Below are 16,625 nucleotides of genomic sequence, written 5' to 3'. Positions count from 1 at the left end.
CCACCTGAGGCCTGCGGGCTCTGCCCCCTCTCCAACAGGAGCCCCACCTGAGTACGCAGCACTCGAAGTCTGTGCTTGGGATCTAAACACAGCTCCCCTCTGCATTCGTGGCGCATGCCGTGGCAGACGGCACCGTTACCCTGGGCCCACCCTCCCTCGCACTGTCCCTTCCACGTAAAGGACGCCGTCACTGCGCCCGCGGGACCCTCAGCGTGGCGGGCTGGGAGGAATGAGCTCGCTGTGGGAGTCCCACAGACCTTGCTCCGCTCAGCAGGTCTGTGCTGTGTGATCTCCGTCCAGTCCCTCAGCCTTTCTGGGCACCTCTTTTTGCCGGCCAAGGGGCAGCCGCCGCCACCTGTCAGATATTTTGTCAGGACGGCACAAAGCATTTGTGTCTGGCCCCCAAAATTTTATCAGTATTTTACTTTCCATAGGGTGCCCATGTAATTTATCACCCAAACAAGACACGTTTGAGAGAGAGAAAGGGGCAAACGTTAATAATCACGGCAGGGCAGCAGCTTGAACAGAGACTGTCCTGGGCGGAAGGCAGGCAGGGTCATTCTACTTGCAGCCACCCGTGGTCTGAAGCATTTTTACTCTAGAAGCTTCCTTTCTAAGGGCTTCCTTCTCCCAACTCACCCCTTCTGCTCCGCGGGGGGAAGGAAGTGTGAGAAGCAAGCAGTGGACACAGGCCAACAGGCGGTGAGTTCGAAGGTCTGAAGAGGAAAGGCCGACTTTCCTGAGCGAACACCCACCTGTGCCTCTCAAACTCACACCTGGTGCTAGACAGGAATTTGGTCCTTTTCATTGGAGAATATTCTTTATAATCTTCTGTCAAGCACCAACTGGATCCTCAGAGCGATCTCCGGGAACCAGCACAAGGTGGAGAGTTGGTTCTTACTCTGAGGTCATCTATCTGAACGACGTCTCGGCTTACACGCTTTCTCCTCCAAGACTCTTTTATCGACATCTGCACAGAGTGTCTGCTTTAGGTCCCTTCGCTTGGCTTGCAATTTAAAAATTATTTCCCTTTGAAAATATCAGTGATTTAAGCAACAGAACTCAGGGAAATCAGTTAACCGACCTGAGGCTGAAAGTTGCGCCGCAGCCTGAGCTAAAGCATCCCCCGCTGGACCCAAAGACAGGTGAGCAGGGACTCGGCCCCAGGGCTGCTGAGTTCTGCATCCTCAGCATAAGGCCTGCCTGTCCTCCGATGACCCTCTTCTAGCACCGTCTGCACGTGTTTGCTCCGGGGCCTCAGCAGCCACCCTTCTCGAGCGTCCGGCAAACAGGGGAGCAAGACAAGGAAGGGGCAGACTCCACTGCCAAAGGCAGGCAGGCGGTGACGGCCCTGGACAGCCCTGGGCATCCTGGGCAGATGTGCCACAGGCTGATGACAGGAAACCAGAGACGTAGCTTTGAGGAGGTGACAGGGGAGAAGGGCGAGTCAAGCCAGGAAGGGCCGAGGCTGGAACACCAAACTGATGCTCAGGCACACGGTGAGGAATCTGTACACTCTTCGATAAAAGATGGTGAGGAAGAGGCCCAAGGTGCACCGGAGATCAGAGCGAGGGAGCCCAGGGGCGAGAGGAAGACGAGGGGGAGAGAAACAGTCGGGGGAGTTGGGAAGCTGAATCTGATGCCGTGATTATAACTATGTGAAAACTCTGTGTGTTGGTGGACAATGTTGGTTAAAAAAAACACACAGAAAAATGCAGCTACTGTGTGAGGGTAGTAGGCTCTAATAGATTTATTTTCCTTCAGCTACTGCATAAACATTACAACAGTACAAAACAAAACCCGTCCTCTGCTTTTCCTTTTTAGATTTTAAACAAGCAAGCTGTGTAGCACACACGGCAAACACATCATCCCCAGCCCCAGTCCCCACGAAGGGCAGAGACAGGACGTGGGTCGTCTGTCCCCACTAGGTTCACTGAAATGACTGAGTGACTGGACAGCCCGCTGAAGACAAGTTCCATCTACCACGTCCGTGAAGTAGCCCGTGTAGGACTGCATCTCTAAAAAGGCTGTTTGAAAGGCTATTTTCTCCCCCCGAATCAAGAAAACCAAAACGATGCCTTTGAAAATCCATTTTGGCAACTTAACGAGCGAACCTGCAGGAAGTCGGGGCCCGTCAGGGTCAGTCCCACCGCCCCGAGTGCTCTGCGGCCCCGGGCGCCGGCAGGCTGCATGCAGGTTTCTCCACGCAGCTCTGCTCAGACCCCGACGGGCAAGCGGGTGACTCAGGGGTCTTTTCAGAGCAGGTTCTGAGGCAGTGGATCTGGGTCAGGCCCCAGAACCGGCATTTCTAACAAACTCCCAAGTGCTGCTGGTGCCGCTGGTCTGCTGACCACGCTTCAAGAAGCCGAAGTTTAACAGGGTTTTTCTACCCCAGATTCTCTCTTCCAGGTAATTCACCCCGTTCTCGCTCACCCTCATTCTTCATGGTGCGCATCCTCCTGAACAAGGACCCCCAAGGGCTCCCTGTGGCTGCTCAGACCAAAGACCCCAGCTCACTTGTTTATTGTGTCTGACACTAAAGGCTGAGCTCTCTGGAAGCTCAGAGACTACAGAACAACTTCTCGTTAATCTAGGTGCTAACGAGGGCAACAGTGATGCAGAGGGGAGAGAGCGCGTGATGGCTCGGGTACACAAGGAGAGCTGCCCTGCGATTTTAGCTATACGTTAAAAGTCACATTACAACAGGACAAGGTGTAACAGTGAGTATTAGGTTTACCTCGTAAGTCCCGGCATAAAAACACGATCATTGGGTTATGTACATCTTGACTGCTCTTTATCATCTCCAAAGGAGTTCTGCAAATTCTTTCAAAGTGATTTCTATGATGTCTTACGATAAATCTTACCGATATTTAGATTTTACGTCGTATGCAGTGTTCACAAATCGGAAGATTCAATATTGTTCAAGAGCTAATTGCCACCACATCGATCTATGCGACCCCAACAAGGAGCCCTGCCTGAAGGCAGGTCCGGGTGGGGGGAAAGACTTCCGAACAGATGGTGCAGGGACAGCCAAACAGCCATATGGAGGAAAGGATGAAGCTTGACCCCCGACCTCACACCCCACACACACACTCATTTCATACACATCAGAGAGACGTGTAAGGAAAAGTTACAACTCTAAAGCTTCTCTAGGACAACCGAGTACATCTGTGACTTGGAGTAGGGAGCGCAGAGGTTTCTGACAGAGGACACAGAAAGCAATGATTGCTGGGAAAGATTTGGATGACCCCGGCTCACCAAGATGAAACGCTTCTGCTCATCAAGACACCGTTAGGAGGATAATCAGGCAAGCTGCCAAAAAGGAGGAAATATCTGGGACCACATTTGACAAATGGCTAATATCTACAGTATATAGGAAAAGTAAAAAAAAAAATTTTTTAAGGGCAGAAAATCTTGAAAAGGTCTATCACAAAGATATATAAAGGGCCCATAAGCTCTTGAAAATGCACTCAACGTCATCAGTTATCAAAGAGATACGAACTGGACCACAGTGAGATGCCACTCCCCACACCACATGCTACAACGAGAAGCCCTGCTCCGCACACTGCGTGCTGTGAATGAGAACTGCATGCCACGTTAGGGGAAAATGAAGTCACCTTTTTTCCGACAAAAAGCAAGTCTGTCTGAACCAATTGGTTTGACAAGAAGAACGGGACTTCATTAAATTAGATTTTATGGTTGACATTACCAACAAGCAGATTAAGTTAAAACCTATAGACCCAGAGTCTTGACAAAACGTACTTTAAGCAAGTTATAGGATAAACAGCATTTTAGAATATTGTATTGGCAAAGGTGTAGTTTTATTTGTTCTCTTTTAATTTATTGATTTCTAGAGAAAGGAGAGAGGGGAGGGAGGGGAAGAGGGGGACGGGGAAGAGGGAGAGAGAATCACTGATTTGTTGTTCCACTTATCTCTGCATTCATTTGTGGCTACTTTTGTGCGCCCTGACCAGGGATCAAACCCACACCCTTGGTGGATCGGGATGACGCTCTGACCCACTGAGCTACCTGGCCAGGGTTGCAGAGGTGTTTTTTTAAATGAACAATACCTCAACTTTCTCAATTCTTCAGGTAAACTGAAGACCCTAAATAAGGCCTCTAAGTGAAAGAATAACATAGTAGTCATCTGAAATCTACATAAAGCATTCTTGATACACTCCCAAAGAACTGAGAAATTCAATGACAGCTGACTTAGGTAACAAATCTTTTAACAAATTGGATGGTTTTCCAGTTCCTTCTTCTTGACAAATTTGTGAGAGTAAATGGAACTGTCAGCACATAAATGACTAAAAATAATGATAGATGACTGATTTTTTTTTTTTGCACAAAACTCAAGTTGAAACAATTGGATGACCCTGCTCTTACAATGCCTTCACATCCTGCGTGCTTGTTTGTGTGAACAGGTTACTCAGAGCCCAGATCCATAAACATAGACAATCGGAATGTACTTGGTGTTGAAAATTCTGAGTCACTCTAGGAATAAGTGAGTCATCTAATATTACGTGAGGTTTTTAAATGCCTCATTTATCTCGTTAAGAAGCATTTCCAATAAACAATGATTAGCTAAAGAATAAAACTATCAAAATCTGTCACGTTTAGGCTGTCTTAATCAGTTGCCCTAGCAATCAATGCCACAACAATTGAGACTTCAGTCACGGGAAATCATTCAAAATTTCAATTTATGTGCTATTTCCGTTGCAGAGAGGGTTAGCATGATCAACAGAAGACGCAAGTGTAAAGCATTACATTAGGACAAAATTCTGTGGGAGAAGCAGACTAGAAATACGGTTAAAAAAAAAGGAATAATGAGAATTTGCCCACTGTTAAAGAATTGGCTCATATTTTTGAAAAGATAATAGATACCAATCCCTCTACTATTTCGATTCTACTTGATACATTTTTACTTACAATGAAAATTAGGCATCAGGTTATATGTGCCAGGAGTACTTTATATTTTTAAATGTTTTTTTTTATTGTGATAAAACACAAGTAACAAAATTTTAGCATTCTTCAGCGTACAGTTCGGAGGCGTTAAGTACACGCACGCCTTTCTGCACCCATCCCCACGATCTGCTGCCACGACTTTTTCATCTCAAACTGAAACTCTGTATCCATGAAACACTAGTGCCCCACTAAGCCTCCAATAATTGCTCTATCAACTCCATTACTCTAGGTGCCTCACAGAAGTAGAGTCATCTAATATTTGTCCTTTGTGACTGGCTTATTTCACTCAGTATAATGTCTTCAGAGTTTGGCCATATTGTAGCAGGTGACATAATTTCCTCCCCTTTTAAGGCTGAGTACTATTCCTTTGTGTGAATGGGCTTCATTTTGTTTTTCCATTCATCTGTCCGTGGATATGTGGGATATTTCCACCTTTTGGCTATTATGAATAGCACTGCTATGAACATCAAGGTACAAACATGTCTTTTCAATTCTTTTCTTTTTCTTTCTTTATTTTTTAATATATTTTATTGATTATGCTATTAGAGTTGTCCCATTTCCCCCCTTCACTCCCCTCCACCCTGTACACCCTCTCCCACCCACATTCCCCCCCCCTTTAGTTCATGTCCATGTGTCATACTTATGAGTTCTTTAGCTTCTACATTTCCCGTACTATTCTTGCCCTCCCCCTGTCTATTTTCAACCTACATTCTATGCTACTTATTTTTGTACCTTTTCCCCCTCTCTCCTCCTCTCACCCCTCTGCTGTTAACCCTCCATGTGACCTCCACTTCTGTGGTTCTGTTCCTGTTCTAGTTGTTTGCTTAGTTTCTTTTGGTTTTGCTTTAGGTGTGGTTATTAATAATTGTGAGTTTGCTGTCCTTTAACTATACATGTTTTTTCTTTATCTTCTTTTCTTAGATAAGTCCCTTTAGCATTTCATAAAATAAGGGCTTGGTGATGATGAACTCCTTTAACTTGACCTTATCTGAGAAGCACTTTATCTACCCTTCCATTCTAAATGAGAGCTTTGCTGGACAGAGCAATCTGGGATGTAGATCCTTGTCTTTCATGACTTGGAATATTTCTTTCCAGCCCCTTCTTGCCTGTAAGGTCTCTTTTGAGAAATCAACTGACAGTCTGATGGGAACTCCTTTGTAGATTACTGTCCCCTTATCTCTTGCTGCTTCTAGGATTCTTTACTTCATTTTTACCTAAATGTAATTACAATGTGCCCTGGTGCGTTTCTTCTTGGGTCCAACTTCTTTGGGGCTCTCTGAGCTTCCTGGATTTCTTGGAAGACTACTTCCTTTGCCAGATTGGGGAAGTTCTCCTTTATTATTTGTTCAAATAAGTTTTCCACTTGTTGCTCTTCCTCTTCTCCTTCAGGTACCCCTATAATTCGGATGTTGGATCGTTTAAAGGTGTCCTGGAGGTTCCTAAGCCTCTCCTCATTTTTTTGAATTCTTATTTCCTCATGCTTTCCTGCTTGGTTGATTCTAGCTTCCTTCTGGTCCACTGTATTGTTTTGAGACCCAGTTTCCTTTCCTTCACTATTGGCTCTCCTCCGTGTATCTTCCTTCATCTCTTTTATGGTAACCTGCATCTTTTCATCTAATTTGCGCCCAAAATCAACCAATTCCGTGAGCTTTCTGATCACCAGTGTTTTGAACTGTGCATCTGATAGATTGGCTATTTCTTGGTCGCTCAAAAGGATGAGTCCTGGGGGACTGATCTGTTCTGTTGGAAACATGTCTTTCCCTGTCCTTTTTTTTTCCTGGTCTGGTTGCTCTTGTCACGGTGGGGGGCAGAGCCTTAGCTATTCACTGGGGCTGGGCACCCCAGTCGCTAGATTGTGACGTTATATGTGGGGGTGGGGGTGGGAGCTGGGACGGGAGGGAACAATGGCGGTAGTTCCATTCTCCTGGGATATCAGTCCCTTCTTTGGGATCCTGGGTTGCGAGCTCTGCCCTGGTCCACAATCGCCACCTCACTGGGTCTGCCAGCCGCAGCTTGCGTACTCAGGGACCACCGCTGAGTTCTTGCGCGCCCTGGATGGCTTACGCGCAGAGTTCACGCCGAGTTCTCCCCAACCTCTGTGCACCACTGCTGACCCGCGCCCGCCCGGCTCGTCCTCTCCGCCCCTCCTACCAGTCTGGATGTACAGGTCTACTTCAACTTCTTGGCTGTCCGACTTCCATTCAGATAAATCCTCTATCAGTTCTGGGTATTATTCTGGCTCTAAATTGTTGTTGTTCTAATCTTGGTTGTGCACGGAGGTACGGTGCGTCCACCTATGCCTCCATCTTGCCAGAAGTCTCCCAATTCTTTTCATACACACCAAGAGACAGAACTGCCGGATCATACACCAACTCTGTTTAATTCCCTTAGAAACCACACTCACCACCACGGCTGCCCCACTTCCACCTCACAACGCACAGATGTTTGTTTCTCCTCATCCCCATCGAGACCTCATATATGTATGTATTTATTGCTCAACGCCCATCCGAATGGGTATGAACTGGTATCTCATTGTGGGGTACACTTTTTTTTTAAAACAAGATGTATACAAACAAATGTTTGAAGATGCTGCTGTCTACTTCACGAATCCCCAAGAACAAGTTTTAAAAATGTCCCCCACACTAGGTTTTTGTTGAACTGTTTCCTCCTATGCCGTCCCAGGGGTCCTGAGGACAAATGCCATCTTCTTACAGGCTCTGCTCATGAGCACTGTAATGGCCCGCAGGTCTGACCCAACCTGGGCCAAAGCAGCCCACCCCTGTGACCACAGAGACCAGTCCAGCTATGGACACGATGCACACCGAGCTACCTGGGAGCCCTTCCGTGAGACTGTTCCGGTTGGCTCTCGTGGAGGAAGGACCATTACCTGACTTCACGGTGCCAGAGGATGTGAGCACAGCCCCTGCGCCTCAGATAATAGGAGACGGTGCAAAAGACAACCTCGAAAGCCAGGGAGAGAAGCAGCCCAGAGACGGTCCTGACAACACTGGGGGCCCTCCAATTCAGCGTCCTTAGTTTGTCAGAGATTTCCTATCCTGTGACCTATATACAAACCAAGAGCCTTACAACACATCCCACATTCTGCTAAAGTTAGTTCTAATGAGGTGTTTGATCATGTGCAAGTAAGAGTGTTCTGTGTGATTCAGGCCCTCTGGCAGGAACTGACCGAAAGAGTGATCATTCAGGAGGATGGGACGCTCTGGGACAGAGCCCCCAGTGCCCCAGCACCAGGTGACAGAGACAGCCGCAGTGGAAAGCAGGAAAGGAGCTACAACACCAGCTGGTCAGACCACTTCTTTACGAAAGAGCAGACAAGGCCGAGACAGGGCCAGACTGACAAAGCTACGAAGTGGCAGACGTGGGACCCAAATCCAGGGGCCGACCTGGTCTCCTGCCTCTCTCCTGCTCTGCGGCACTTTCTCAGCCCATGTCTACACTCATACCACCCCAACAGAGACTTGCTTTAATGATTTTATAAAATTAGCCCTGGTTGGTGTGGCTCAGTGGATTGAGCGTGGGCCTGCGAACCAAAGGGCCACCGGTTCGATTCCCAGTCTAGGGCACGGACTTGGGTTGCTGGCCAGGTCCCCAGTGAGGGGCACACGAGAGACAACCACACATTGTTTCTCTCCCTCTCTTCTCCCTCCCCCCTCTAGAAATAAATAAAATCTTTTTTTAAAAAGTAAATAAATCTTGTTTTTTAAAAATAATTTTATAAAATTATTAATGAATCCTCTCTCTTTCTCTACTTAGGACCCCCTGGAGCTAAATCCACCCCATCCTACCAGGAGTTCAGTTCCTAATACCGACTCCACCCGACTCCTAGTTCCCCCAACCCCCCACCCCCTGCTTCCTCAACAGAACGTTCAATTCACATTCTAAAGTTCTCAAGATTCCACTGCCACCGGCACATACCATTCTGAACTTGACACTTTTTTAACTTCTTCCTCATGGAGAGCAGTAAAGGCGGCAGCTGACCCAAGGCCAGCTCCACCTAACCTACGGCGTCCGGCATGGGCGTTTCTGGAGCAGAATGCCTCGAAGACTCAGGTCCTGGAAAGCAGCATGCTGTCCAGGTGGGGTCCCCAAGTGGTGTGGAAGACTAGTAGAACCCGACCACAATGACATGTTACTTCCCTGAGGCTACAGTGTTCAAGTGTCAGGTCTGCAGAAGGTCCTTGAGCCTGACACCAAACTGGATCCCTGACAGGGTCCAATCACAACAGATCTACAGAACGTCACAGCTAGTGATTTTAAAAATACCAGTTGCTTCCATGTTGTACAGAAACAGAGTAAATTAGTACATCATTCCTGGAGGGTGATCTAACATGTGCCCGGAAAGCTTTGAAAGATACTTACTTAATGAAACAATTTATCGTCGAGATTTGTACTATGTCCACATAACCGCAGATGCAGGCGACAGTTGTACCTCCAGGTACTTCTACTGTGAAATAGACACCTACTGGAGCAAACTGTTTCCCACAGTGTGGAATTCTTGACGTTTTGTACCGGGAACCATTTGGCAGTCTGCTAAAGCCTATGGGTACCTTCTAAGAATAATGTTGCTAAATATGTAAAATCGTGATCATCATTTTGAAGTAGTGATGAGCAAAAACAACATTTCAAGATATATGTGCATGACTATAAAGCAGTAAGATCCAAAATGTCCAACCATCCTACCGATGATGGTAACTATTGCCAAAGTTTTAGGTCAGGCTAATGTTGTTGTGATATGTTGCTTGCCTTTGTGATAGCAAGAAATGCTCCATTTCAGTTACACATTGGTGAGGGGGAGAAGGTCTAAGCTTTTAATCCTGCCCAAGTTACCTGACTCTCTGATTTCTACCCAGGGACCCTGGCTAAGAATCCCAAAATGCATCTATCTACACAATAAAATGTGAAGTAGCCTTGAAAATGACAGAAAATGAATGACATAAAGAAAAAAAAGAAAGGCAAATTACTGCCCAGTGTGTTCAAAGATTCTCACCTTAATACATATATATATATATATATCTATATGAAAAACACTGAAGAGATACACAAAAATGTTATGAGTTCTTTCCTCTGGGTAGTGAGTTTACATATGTTTTTTTTTTTCCCCTTCTAGTTTGTCTTGTTTTCTTCAGAATTTTTTAAAAAGATTTTATTTATTCATTTTTAGAGAGAAGGGAAGAGAAGGAGAGAAATTTCAATGTGTAGTTGCCCCTCTCGCACCCAGTACTGGGGACCTTGCCTGCAACCCAGGCATGTGCTCTGACTGGGAATTGAACTAGAGACCTTTTGGTTTGCAGCCGGAGCTCAATCCACTGAGCTACACCAGCCAGGGCTCTTCAGAAAATTTTTACAATGAACATATTGTAACAAGAAAAAAAATTACAAGATATAATATCTCCTAAATAAATTTGAAATTTTTTTTTAAATTTTTAAAGATTTTATTTATTTATTTTCAGAGAGAGGGGAGGGAGGGAGAGAGAGAGGGAGAGAAAGGTCAATGTGTATGCCCCAACTGGGGACCTGGCCCACAACCCAGGTGTGTGCCCCGACAGGGAATCAAACCCACAACCTTTTGGTGCACAATCCACTGAGCCACACCAGCCAGGGCAAAATTTTAAATTTTTACCAAAAAAAAAAAAAAAAAAAAAGTCCATACTAAAAAATTTTAAGTTTGACATTAGGAGTCCAAAAACAATATAAAATTAGGTTACAGTTAATACAGTGAACCACAGAACATTACAAACAGAAGGGTACCTCGGACTCTAAAAAGTCCACGCCTCTCCTGTTCACAGCAGAAACACCCTCTTTGGTACCGATTCCAGAAGCCCTAACCCTCGACCTCCACACAGGGCTCTCCCCACAACAAGTGCACTCGTTTCTCCTTCGGCCAAACAGACATAGAACATCTGCATTCAGAAACCGAACACGCACACTGAAGTGGGAGTGGTCCTGCCTGTGATCGAGACAATCCAGCCTGAGCGTTGAGCGGCAAAGCCCCGACATTCCAGCAGATGGGGACAGGACCACGCAGACCAAGGCTCTGGAAATCCCACTTCACGTCCCCCACCTCCTAAAGTGAGGAAAAGGGCGGAGTCTGCAGAAGGGGTGGAGACCAATCTCACAGTGCTATTGCTCCTCCTGGGTTGGCTCCCCTCCCACCCTGCACTGCAGCCCTTCCAGTCCAAGTGGGCGGAAGAGCACCAGCTACTTGACCACAGCCTGTCCTACAATCCCCTGGGTCCCTTCAAACACAGTACTGTTTCCTCACCTGAGCCCCAAGAGAACCTACGTAGGACAGGCACCACTCTGTCCTACAGTTAGGAAAACTGTCTCACTGCCCAAGGTCAACCTCAGAACCCAGGTTTCCCCACTTTTTCAAGGTACTCTTTCCACTGCGCCTCTCCATGTGCCCTGAGGAGGGTCAAAACAGGCCATAAGTATCTATCTTTCAGTCTGACCACCCACTGGCCTGGCCAGGGGTGCACGGGCAACCCCCTCACCAGGGCCTGGCACCTTCCTGGCGACGCCATCCAGCCGCCTGGCCAAGTGCAAAGGTGTGCTCCTCCCAGCCCCTCTCTCACGAGGCACAGGCCCCACCCCTCACGTGGTTCGGCAACCCGGCCTCAGTGAAAAATACTCTGCTATGAGCAACGGAAGTTTCCGGCAGGTGTGAGTAACCCGGCGAGAACTAAGCCATTGTTGATTTAATTCTCTTACTGGGATAGAATTCACGCAGTTTTTCCTCAAAGGAGCAAAACAGCACATGCATGTAGAACTAAGCGGATTCTCTAAATTTTTAACTCAGCATAAGCTTCTTACTGGAATATAATTCATACAATTTTTCTTACTGGAATACAATTCATAGTTTTCCTCAAAGGAAAAAAACAGAACATGTATGTAGAACTAAGCTGATTCCCTGAATTTTTAACTCAGCATAAGCTAAAGGAGAATAAGGTTTAGCTTATGGTTTATTCCAATTAACAAAAACTATTATACATGTGTATATTTTTTGGGAAGTTAGAAAAGAGAGCTCCAGTCCCCCGTGACCTTCTCTCAATTGCCCTCCAGTATAATTTCATAGAAACAAATTCTAAAGTTACCGTAAGTCCATCACCTTCTCAATGAACCTCTCCCTCAAACATTTAGCTACTGTATGCTCACATGACCCTACATCTTTGTGGGAATTATTTCCCAAGGCCAAGTTTTTGAAAATAAAATTTTCCTAACTAAAATTGAGCAATCACTCACCCTTGAGAATCCCTGTTGTTGCCGCATCTTTTTCAAGGTCCATTAAAAAAATTTAAAGCATGTTCACTTTCATATAAAATAACTCAAAAACCAGTCCATCCACATTCCTGTAACATGTTGCAACTCGCACAGGAATAGATCAGGGAACAATGAGGTCACCTGGCTGCCCTGTGACCTCAGGCTCAGGAGACGCGTCAGGCTCAGCAGACGCGGCACTGCTCTGCGGAGTGATCCGAAATATCGCACAGACAACAGGGACGTGAACTTGCACTCACGTTTGTAAGCAGCTAAAATATTCGAGAGCCGCACTGCCCAATACAGTAGCCGCTGGTCGCAGGTGCCTACTGACCACTTCGACCGCAGGGAGTTCAAACTGAGCCGTGCTGTCAGCGCACAAACATACAGCGGGTTTGGAAGTCTTAGTACTAACAGAGGAAACGACATCTCACTGATAGTTTCACACTGACTGTATGTTGTCATAATACTTCCTATATGTTGGGTTACGTAAAATATTAATTTCACCATTTTAACTTTTTAAAAAAAGATTTTATTTTTTATTTTTAGAGAGAAGGGAAAGGAAGGAGAGAGAGGGAAGGAAACATCTATTGGTTGCCGCTCGTACACGTCCCATCCGGGGACCGAACCCAAGACTCTGGCATGTGCCCTGACCCAGAATCAAACCAATGACCTTTCGCTTTGCAGGACAATGCCCAACCAACCAAGCCACCTTGGTCAGAATCACCTTTTTAACTTCAATGTCACTACCAGAAACTCCATGATTACATGTGACTCACATTATAACTCTCTATACAAATAATCCTGCCACCTCTGACTTGTCCTTTTTTACCCAGTCTTCTTGAGTACGGTAAGCTAGATTTCGACATTACAATCAAAGGCAGTCTTCACCTGGGGGCGCCCACCAGGACACTACAGGGCGGCGAGCGTTACCGGGGATTCCAGACCGTCCTGCACAGGCTCACGAGGAGGCTGCCAGAATCCTCTCTGCACACAGGCCCAGAGCAGCACGTCTTCACATCTAACTCACCTGGCAGATGATCATGAACTTCTCGACTGATGGGCGTAGTGCAGACTCCACTGAAATCCAGAGAATTATCCAGTATGGCATTTATCCTCTGGAAGATACTGGCATTGCTACACGTGGAGAGTGCGTGTGCCTCCTGGCTGTCCCAGCAATCTTTGATCCTTCCCGCTTCCTCCTCCTAGACACAGAGCAGAGACATTCAGGGTGTCTGCACTCCTCACGACAGCCCCGTTCCCCCAACCCGACGCCAAGAGTCAGAGAACACCGCAGCGAGGGTTGGTGCGTCCTGCCTGTGTGCTCAAACACTCCGAGAGTGCTTACTGTGGGCCCTGAGCAGGCTGCCGCGAGGGCCTTCTCCTCGGACGGGGTGTGTGCCGGAGCTACCTCGGCAAGGCGGCAGCGGCCCGAGCCTTAGGTCCAGACACACCTGGTTCAGAGCCTGGGGGATGTCTACACGACAGCGTATTATTTGCCAGTGAAAAGCAATGAAGTATTGATGCAAACTACTACATGGAGAAACCTCAAAAATATTATTCTACATCAAAGAAGCCAGCCACAAAAGACATTTTAGACAAGTTCACTGACATAAAACGTCCAGAGTAAACACATCTAAAGCAGATCAGCTGCCTTCCACTAAGGAGCAGGGGCGATTAGGAGGTGGTGGCTAATGGGTACGAAGTTTCTTTGTGAGGCAGTGAAAATATTCTAAAATTAGATTATTGACTGCAACTCTGTAAACATACTAAAAATCACTGACTTGTATATTGAAAGGTGAACTTTATGTAAATTACTTCTCAATACATGTGTTTAAAAAGTGTAGTTCAGCCATGTATTAGCCATCACTCCACCTCTGTGCCTCAGTTTCCCCATCTGTGAAGTGGGAAGAGTATCGCCCTCCTGATGAAGTACTCTGAGTGCATGGTAGCTGCCTGTCACACCTGAAGGTACGGCCATAGCCAGCGACGTGGGAAGAGTGGTACGAACACCACACAAATGAACAGTCTAAATAAGCTGTGCGATTCCGTGTGGTCAGTAAAGGTACATACACGTCATATACGACGTTACCAAGTGAAAGAAGCACTCCTCACAATCGGGAACTGAACCCCCCAAATAAGTGACACCACCACCCAGCAGGCGCCCCGGACTGAGTCCAGGTGCACACGCTCCATTCTCCAGTCTGCCTCCTTCGCCCCGTCCAGGGCCCGACAGCGGGAGTCACAGAACACTGGCTGACAGACGCCTTCCAAGGGGAGTCAGACTCATTAGCTCCTTCAGTCCCAGTGACCTTGGGGGAAATCCCCTAAAAGCAGACTGAGTGAGGAAACAAGCACCTAAGACCCCACAGCCTAGTCAAGTCCAGGTGAGCCTGAGAAGGACCACAGCGTTCAGTTCTGCGAACCCCGCCGATGGCTTGAAGGGACCAACCTGAGTCCCTCATTCTCAAACTCTTGAAAAGACCGGTGTCCCCTGTGGGCAGTGCGGACCGGAGAGCCCCCAGTCCGTGACTCAGGCCTTTCACAGCCCTTGGTTTCTCCAAGTCTCCACGCCACCAGGGCAGCTGCAGGGGCCGGGACACGGGCACCTACAGTCTCCCTGCAGGTCCTCCGGCAGCACGTCAGCACGTCTCCCGGACGCGCTGCCTCATGGTCAACGTGCACCGACTGCCTGCCACCTACACGGAACGCCCGAGAGTAAGCACATTAGAGATTCGACCAGAAGGAAAATTCTCAAGTCTAGAAAGGGAACTCAGAGCTTACTGTGTTGTGAGCAACTGCAGCCCACGCTGCAATGTGCTGTGATGGTTCTCTAAGGCCAGAGGCTCAGAGGAAGAGGCTGTGCCTGGAGTGAGGGTAGGAGGAAGGGTGAAGAGCATGGAGGACAGCGGGACAGCATCCCAAGTGGTCCAGAGTGTGGGGCATCCGGGGCACAAGAGAAAAGAAGGGAGAGGCAGCTTCGCCTACCAGGCTGAGGAGTGAGGGTTATCTTCTACAATAGAGGTTTCCAAACTTTAAAATCCCCCTGTTAATATATAAAAATTAACCTGATTTCAACTGACTGTAATAAGAGGTGTGATCTATATGGATTCCCAGGTCCTGGCCACGCTTACGGGTAGGTTAATGACAACTGCATGGGAGTGTCAGGCAGAGACCGTGAGCAACCACATGAAAGGCGGAGGCAGGAGAGCCAGGGAAGAAAATCCCCGCCCCCTCCTCAGGCCCTAGTGGGTCATCTGGGTAAAGATGCAGACCTGGAGGCCTTGGGGGCAGCTGGGAGGGGAACCTGCGTCCCCAGGAGGAAAGAAGGTCTGAGAGTGTTATCATCTGAAGCAGTCTTAATCACCCTCATTGGGAGGATGCCTGGCTAACCCCGCCCACTGCCCACCCTTCTCTCCAGTGCACCAAGTCAGAGACCCCAAGGACTCGCTGACGTTCGGGTAGAAGCAAACGAAGTGTTGCATTCATACCCAAACTGTGTGACCACATCGCTAAGTACCCCACCGTGTGCCTTGAATAACCGATTCAGAACGGAAAGGGACAAACAAAAGCCCAAGGCAGTGACGTCGGATGGGAACAATGCGTGTACAAGGCCTCTCACAGGACTTGTGACTACGCCGCACATGCCGGGCACGGTACCTGGGACATAATTATGTGCTGAACAGCTGGACGTGGTGATCGTAGTGTCCTTGTAATGACACCAAGGGGTCAGAAGCCACCACAGGGATCCTTGAAGAAAAGAACTTATTTGTTCATAAAGGAGAAAAAAGGGACTAAAGACCCAGGCCAACTATTCCTTTGAAGACCCCAAGTTCTTTCATGTCAGATCTTGCTAGTCAATTGATTTTAAAAGCTTAGCCGAAAGATTAGAAACATACTATAAGTCAGACTGCCTAAACCCTGAACCTGCTGGAAGGCAGTATGATCCTTTTAAACTCCAGTAAATGAATTCAGTTTTTGTTTTCAAAACTCGCACCTTCTACCCACCCCTACTCTGTATATTTTTATCTTAACTTTGATCGATTTATAGGTCTGACTTCATGCCCAAATTTTACCCCAAGGAAAAAGAGGTTTCCTTTCCCTTGCTAATGCTACTATCGCCTGATAGCTTTCACTGCAATTTTCGGCATATTTTCCCATAAAGTGAGATCGTTTGCAGCTTCTTCTGGCCTTTATTTGGTCTTTCGCTGTGGATGGGAAAGTAGGCTTTAAGACAAACCAAAGACTTTTCGAGAGAAGGCAAACCTTAGGACTACTGTGATCGTGGATCAACAGGAAAAAAATAACTGGCAATGCTGGAGAAGAAAAACAACAATTCTTACTGTTACTGGCTAAAAATGGCCTCAAGATAAAACTACTCA

At 47.2% G+C, this 16,625-nt stretch overlaps 1 protein-coding gene across 2 annotated transcripts in view; it reads right to left on the bottom strand.

The window, feature by feature from the left end:
• CPEB1 (cytoplasmic polyadenylation element binding protein 1) overlaps positions 1-13,426 on the bottom strand; it is a 35,912-nt gene extending 22,486 nt beyond the window's left edge. The window contains exon 1 of one of the 2 annotated variants that reach the window (XM_045824976.1): positions 13,274-13,426. The gene's annotated coding sequence lies outside the window, so the exon portion shown is untranslated. The remainder of the gene's footprint in view (positions 1-13,273) is intronic. The other variant, XM_045824977.1, reaches the window with a different exon arrangement.
• Between the last annotated feature and the right edge of the window lie 3,199 nt (positions 13,427-16,625).

Source organism: Phyllostomus hastatus, unplaced genomic scaffold (genome assembly GCF_019186645.2).
Source record: "Phyllostomus hastatus isolate PE091 unplaced genomic scaffold, TTU_PhHast_1.1 phas_scaffold_555, whole genome shotgun sequence".
Taxonomy (NCBI): domain Eukaryota; kingdom Metazoa; phylum Chordata; class Mammalia; order Chiroptera; family Phyllostomidae; genus Phyllostomus; species Phyllostomus hastatus.
This window is presented reverse-complemented; position numbering and strand designations above follow the sequence as displayed.